The 7,193-nt window shown below is 42.4% G+C and overlaps 1 protein-coding gene across 6 annotated transcripts in view; it reads right to left on the bottom strand.

Moving 5' to 3' along the window:
* The window catches only part of AKAP13 (A-kinase anchoring protein 13), a 234,334-nt gene extending 233,973 nt beyond the window's left edge, over window positions 1–361 (bottom strand). For all 6 annotated transcript variants that reach the window (XM_006905247.3, XM_015593782.2, XM_015593780.2 and 3 more), the window contains exon 1: window positions 100–361. The gene's annotated coding sequence lies outside the window, so the exon portion shown is untranslated. The remainder of the gene's footprint in view (window positions 1–99) is intronic.
* Window positions 362–7,193: the final 6,832 nt, after the last annotated feature.

The raw sequence follows: 7,193 nt of genomic DNA, 5'->3' as shown, positions 1-7,193 counted from the left end.
CGCTCCAAGCGCCCGCAGGGGAGGGGCCCGCGCTTTTCGCCTGACCCCTCCTCAAGTTGGAAACTTCCCCCAACTCCACCAACTAAGTTGCGCTCTCACCGTGCGGCGCCCGGGGCTTCCCCCGCGGGCAGAGTCGGAGCAACTCCGCACCTTCGCCGCGGATCGCGGAGAAAGACAATAGGCGGCCGTTCCCCCCGCCGGCGGCGGCGACGGCTTCAGGCTGCGGCGGCCGAGACGAGAAGCAGGCACCGCGGTCTCGGCGGAGCCCAGGAGCTTCTCGGCGGCGGCTGCTCCCGCTCCGCGACGGCCCTACACACAGCCCCAGTCTCTGCCTGCGCAAGCGCCACCAGCCGCTCGAGGATGGGCGGGCCACCCGGGGAGGGCAGTAACGCCTACGAGCCTAACCGTGAGCAAGCGCGGAGCCAACGATTGCGAGCTGGGATTGCACGGCAGAGCTGCCCGTCTAGCTCCGTGAGACCAATAGGAAGGCACCTGGGCGGCCGGCCCAGGTTGCTAAGGCAGGCAGAGGTTGAACGCCGGTGCTGCGCCGCGGCAAAGTGGTCGTAGCCGGGTGGCAGAGGTTGCTCTGAGAAACGCCCACTCACCTTCTCATCTCCGCCCTATCTCCGAAACCGCCCTTCCTCTGTCTACATGCCGGGTGCTTACCTGAACTGTAGCACTTACCACACATACTGAAATGATTTGTTTTTCTATTTCTCTCTACTTAAATCAGAAAGTGGGTTCTAGTCTTATGTGTGTCCAGTGCCTAGGAGAATCATTGCTAGGTATTCACCAAGTGTTTCAGTTGTGTAGGGTGGGTGAATGGATGGAGGGAGATGGATGGATGGATGGATGGATGGATGGATGGATGGATGGATGGATGGATGGATGGGTCTGTGGTGGCATCAGGATTGTGGTGGTGCATTCCAAGAACTTTTGGCTACTCGATGGCCACTAAATCAGACCGCCTTCGAATTGCAAAGGAACCTCAGAAATTATCTAGTGGCATTTGAGAAACAAAATGTGGTCTGCTGGCACAGGAAGAAACTTCATTTTGATAGTTATGTGTTTATTTTAATGCGTATGGGTGGAAGGGGCAGGGGAAATGGCTATCACGTCAAACCATTATTTCATTGACGTTATTTCTTAGATCAAATAGAAAGTTGTAAAAAAAAAAATGAGTGTACTTAAAAGAAATATTAAGTACAAAATAGAGACACTTTGTATGCAGTTTGAGAACGTGGAAATTGATCATGATTGAAGTACAGTGGTTACCTAGGAGGAGAAAGGTTATTGGCTGGGAGGCAACAGGAGGGCTGCTGGAAGTGTTCTGTATTTTGGTCTAGGTGGTAGATAACAACGCTGCAGACACGTGAAAATTCATCCAGCTGTACAGCTAAGATTAGTGTACTTTACACATTTAACACATGTATTTTTTTGTCCACTTTTTAAAATAGTGGTATAGGATATGGCAAAAAAATTAATGTGAAGAAGCAAATGACTGCCTTTTGAGAAACTCTGATCCAGGCAAGCTCACACCAGTGACAATACTGAGGGAGGGGTACTGTGAAAACTCACTGTGTACCGGGCACTGCCATTGTTTGGTGGCTCTAAAAATTAGAAATGCTCCTAGCCTTGAGATGAAATTTGCTTACCCATAAGTGGACCTGGTTCCCACATATATTTTCTTAGTTCACCCTCACAGAATGAAAAACCAAGGCCAAACATTTTCAGTATTTCATGTGAAATCATTTCCCAACCACCTCATCATGCTGCTCTCCCTCCTTCATACTCACTCTAATCCGTCCTTGTCAATATTTAAAAGGTGGCACAGAGAGAGGGGACTCCTAGGCCCCTAGATCCTCAATTCTGCCACAAAGAAGCCCACCACGCATAGGTCACTCCTCTTCAAAGAATCTCAGTCTCCTGTAAAGCAAGGGAGCTAACCTAGAAAATTGCTTGGACCCTAACTTGCGATAATACCATGGAGGGTCTGGCTGTCCGTTATACAGGCAGCAGCGAATGTTACCTTGTCTTCTCTCTAGTGACTGCTGACACCACCACTCCCTGCTGCCTGCCTCAGCAGAATTTACACCTTTCCAGTGGGGTGCAGGAAGGGTCAAGAGTCCAGCACTTTTCAAAGTTTGCTGTGCCTATAAATCATCTGGGAGGTTTTGTTAAATGTCGATTCTGACTCAGTACATCTGGGATGGAATCTGGGAGTCTGCACTTCTAACAGATTCTGGGGTGATAGTGATGTTGCTGGTCTGGGACCCCACTTTGAGGAGCAAGGGTATATTCTAAATTCCCCAGACAGCTGAGCCCTCATTTTCTTAGAGAATTCCTATCTGCATGGCTGGCACTTTCTCACCATTCAGGCATCAGCTTTAGTGTCCCTTTTCAGAGAAAACATCCTTGACTAGCCTTTAATAACCCACTTTTACCTAGTCCCGCTCATTCAAATTACTCAGTTTTTTTCAGAGCATTTATCCTAGTCTGAAAGTATCTTATTTATTTTATGTATTTATTGGCTGTCTTCCCCCACTATAATGTAATCTCTCAGAAGTCTGTTTTGTTTACAGTCTCTCCCTTCTTTCCTCCCTCCCTTCCTCCCTCTCTCCTTCCCTCTCTCCCTTTCTCTCTCCCCGCCCTAAAATAGTACCTATAGGAACAACAGGAACTCAATAAAAGTTTTGCATGAATGAATTTGTACAGAAGGAGCTACTATGAGATGCCTTCAAACTGAGTGTCCCTGATACTAAAGATTTGTTCTTCCAAAGAACACCAAATATCTCTACCCAGTGTGCCGCATTTCACCAGAAAAAGATTTTGGGTTTAGTAATTTTCTCATTTTTAGTTTACAAGCCAGAAAAGATGCCAGGACCTTATCAAATAGCAGTAGGATTTTGTATCTCTGAACTATCTCTCCAGTTGACTTATATGTCTTTTATTTACATGTTATAATACCTAAAAATATAGTAAGGATAAAACCCATTTTACAAAGAGTCCCTGCAAATGCCAAAACAAAGAAAAAGCAAAATCACCACAGTCGCAAGAACATGAATTTCTCTTGAGACTCATGGTTCCCAAAATATCCAGTGAAAGAATAAGTACTGGAACGAACTTGTCCCAGAGCTCTTCTTCCATAGCAGTGGACATTTAATTGTTTTTGTGGTACAAGTAGTACCCTAATGTTCTTTAAGGGAACTTCCATGTTTGGCTCGTTGCTTGAGGTGAAGCCAAATTCACCAGGACCCCAAATTCTGTAGCTCAGCACGTGATCAGACCTGAGGCAATCAATTCATCTTATCTACAGGCAGCAATGATTAGTTCAAGGTTGAGCACGTGACCCCAGACAGGCCAATCAGGGGCAAGAAGAATAAAATCTACCCTCTGTTTGAACTATTAAGGTAGCTGACTCTTTCTCAACTGGAAGGATATGCTTCTCCAGCATCTTATTACCACGAGGAAAGAATCTCTTTGAATGAGGCCAGCACAGTGAAAAGGCTGAGAAATAAAGTAAACAACATCTTGGTGACAATGAACTGCTGAATCCAGCAATACCTGAAGCTCGAACAACACATAAACTTTTCAATCATATAAGCCAATAAAGCCAGTCAGAATAGAGGTTCCTGTCACTTGCATCCATAAGAATTCTAATTGACATACCATCCATGAACTGATGATCCCTAGTCAATTACCTGACAAGCTTCGCAATCAATTAGCAAATAGCCATTGAGAGTTTACTGTAAGGGTGCCAGGCCCTAGGCTTGGCCCGGGGATTAGAGATGAAGAGCAAGGGTCTTGCCTTTAAGGAATTCTCAGTCGAGTGAAGGAAACACGTAGACAAACTAGCAAAAAATCAAAAGTGTAAATGTCCTAACAGAGGCAAAGGTAGGGTGTTAGGGGACACAAAGAAAACTTCCACTCAGAGGGTGAAAGTTCAAGTGAGGCATTTAGGAGGATATGACAGATAAACTAGGTCTTGAAGGACAAGTAACCTGGTGAAGAACAATGAGATAGTGCAGAAAGCTAGGGTGTGTGTGCATAGGTAGCAAAGGACCTCCCCAAAAGAAGAGCAAATGCAAAGACATGGAGCTATATCAGAAACACAACAGACACAAGAAACTGGAGAGGGAAGCAGGTGAAACTGAAGGATGTTACCCAAAGCCAGGTTATACTGCCTTACGAAGGAGTGCGGTATTTATTCTGAAAATCCAAGAGGAACCCTCAAAAGATTTAAGCAAACTATTGAGAACAGATTTTCATCTTAGATCACCTTAGCACCATGTGCTGGATTTAAGTGGGGAATAGGGACGAGAGTAGGGGACAGGGAATCTCCAAGAGAAACCTGGCTCCAGGTAGGAGATTTTATAGCCCAGACCTAAGTTTTCATACTTCAGATGGCAGAGGGAACCTTCCTTCTTCAATGTCAAGCCCACTGCTGTCCAACAGAAATATATGGTGACTTACGTGTGATTTTAAATTTTCTAGTAGCCGCATTTAAAAAGTTTTTTTTTAAAGGTGAAATTAATTTTAGGGATATTATTTAACCAAATAGATCCCAAATATTATCATTTTAACATGTAATCCATGTAAAATTTATTGAGATAGTTTTACATTCTTTTTATCATACTAAGTATTCAAAGTAATCCAGTGTGTATTTGACACTTAACAGCATATCTCAATTCAGACTGGCCACGTTTCAAATACTCAAGAGCCACGTGTGGCTGGTGACTACCATACTGGACAACACAGTCAGGTTCATTGATTCTGATACAGTCTGTACCTGGGAACTGGTTCCGATCCACAGCATGTGCCTGTGGCCATAATTCCCACACTGTGCCTCTTTCATTTGCATTATCTCATTTATTTTTTACAATCCTGGGCGGCATTATTATTCCCCTTTTAAAAGTAACTCAGGCTTAAAGAGATTAAGTAACTTGCTCCAAATCACATAGCTACAGATTGGCACAGTTTATCTTCCAAGGGTTGAAAAGTAAGGGAAAGTCGTTAAATCCAGTTTAGAATAGCACACTGACTAGGTCTTCCCTCACTTGAGTGCTCTCACCACCTCCCCTCTTCTTTGCCATTTAGAATTGTGAGTGCTCAGCCTATCTATAGAGTAGGTGCTCAGTAAAGAGCTATTTAGGCAACCGAATCCCTTGTTCAGAATATATTCCTACAATACATTTCGGAAATTGTGCACGCAGATTAAACAATGTCGAAGAAACTGATTAGAGTTATATGCTGGATTATAAATAAATGCAAAGTAAATGGCATTTATCTTTATGATTATTTACCAGCTCAGACAGTATTAACATTTCAAGAACTTGTATGTACATCCATTGCAAATAGTCATCCTGAAAGGCTATGGTGGTTTATATCTTTGCTATTACGGTATCAGAGTACCTAACCACTCTAATTTAAATTCTTCTTGTGTTAGACAGAAAGACCAGAGCTTTAGAAGCAGCCGGGGCTGGGTTTGGATCCTGGATGCTCAAGTTCGCTGTTTATAAAGCGATCACTCCCATCCAATAGCCACACGATGACAAATATATAAAACAATATGTGCATACCCCTTAGCATGTTGCCTGACACGATGTGAGTGGTCTGTCCGCTTAAACTTTCTCCTCCACCTCCTCCTTTACAGACACATGAAAGACAGTCTAGAAGTAGATCCTATTATGCAGAAAAGGTGCCATGACCGACCGAAATGCTAGGAAACATGGACCCTGCCACAACTGTAATAGAAAATTTCTGACAAAAAGTGCATATTGTCATGTATTGACCTCTCCAATAGGTATGGCAGCCACCTAGCCTCCTGCTCCCAAGGGGTTCATCAGCCTTTAATTATACCACTTAGTGATAGACTAATTTATTTAATTTCTGAAATCCTTGCTTTTCTCCATAATGACCCTTCTAGTAATGGGTTTGCTTAAAGGCTGCTCGTGTGATCAAATTAAACTTCTAAAGTCATTATATGTCCAGTGACAAGAGCTAGGGACTGGGTTCATGGAAAGAAGGGAATCACAAAAGCGTCAGGATTCAGGGACCGCCCTTGCCTCAGAAATAAGTTATTGTCATACTTCTTAGTCAGGAGTCAAGGGGTTTTAATTTCAGAGTACGAAAGGGTCCAGAAATTCTCTCTCAATAACTGCAAAAGAAAACCAGAGTCACTTTTTGGGGTAACATTTTGGTTTGGTTACGTTTGGTTCGGTGTTCAAGCATAAGTTCCAGTTGGGAGAAGATGGGGACTATTGTTCTGATTCCAGAGAAATTTATGGGCTGGCTCATGGACTGCACATTTCATCCGATTGCTTTTCTCTTTATGCCCAGCCTTTTCCAGTTTATTCAGCTGCTCTCATAATTATCCCCAATTATTTATAATGGTAGGCTTCTGAAGCTGGAGTTAGAGAAACATCATGTTTTTTGAGCCCTAACCACTATTTAATGGAAATGGACTCCAACAACTCATGTGAAGCCTAAATTCAGGTTTCATTGGGCGGATTTTTTTAAAATTTGTTTTCATCAATAATACAGTTTTATTTCCCCCCCAAAATTATTTGAGTTGCAATATTAAAGGACAGAAGTCCTTATTTGCTCACAACAGTTACCAATTACTATAGTTTCAGCCCAGCTTAAACCTTTTTTTTTTTTAATGGAGCAAGCATATCACTTGTAATTTTTATTTTATTTTATTTTACTTTAGGTCTTACAAAATAAAAATTCCCAGATTCCAAGGTACTTCAGGAAAGAGCTGGTGGATGAGAAATTAACTGAGTCGGAATCTTGTTTTTTCCCCTACTTTTTATTATTCAATATATATTTCACATATGAACCTCACCAGTTGTCCCAAAAAGAATTTTTAGTTATGTGCTTATTTCTCCCCTAGAGGGTCTGATCAAGGCTCATACATTTCATTTATTAATAATGTCTCTTTATTTTAGACTCCTCTAATTTAGAGAGCTTTCCTTGTCTTTTCTATTTCCTGTATCTTTGGGTCTCCCATGACACTGACTTATTTGAAGAGTCTAGGTCAATCATGTTGTAGTTTGTTGTACAACCTGGATTTGTCTGATCAGTGCCTCATTGGTAGAATTGGGTGGTTGTTGTTGTTGTTGTTATTATTATTATTATTTTATTATTATTATTATTATTATTATTATTATTATTATTTGCAAGAATACTAC

Source organism: Pteropus alecto, unplaced genomic scaffold (genome assembly GCF_000325575.1).
Source record: "Pteropus alecto unplaced genomic scaffold, ASM32557v1 scaffold60, whole genome shotgun sequence".
Lineage (NCBI taxonomy): Eukaryota > Metazoa > Chordata > Mammalia > Chiroptera > Pteropodidae > Pteropus > Pteropus alecto.
Note: the sequence above shows the minus strand (reverse complement) of the source record. Positions and strands in the feature narration are given on the sequence as shown.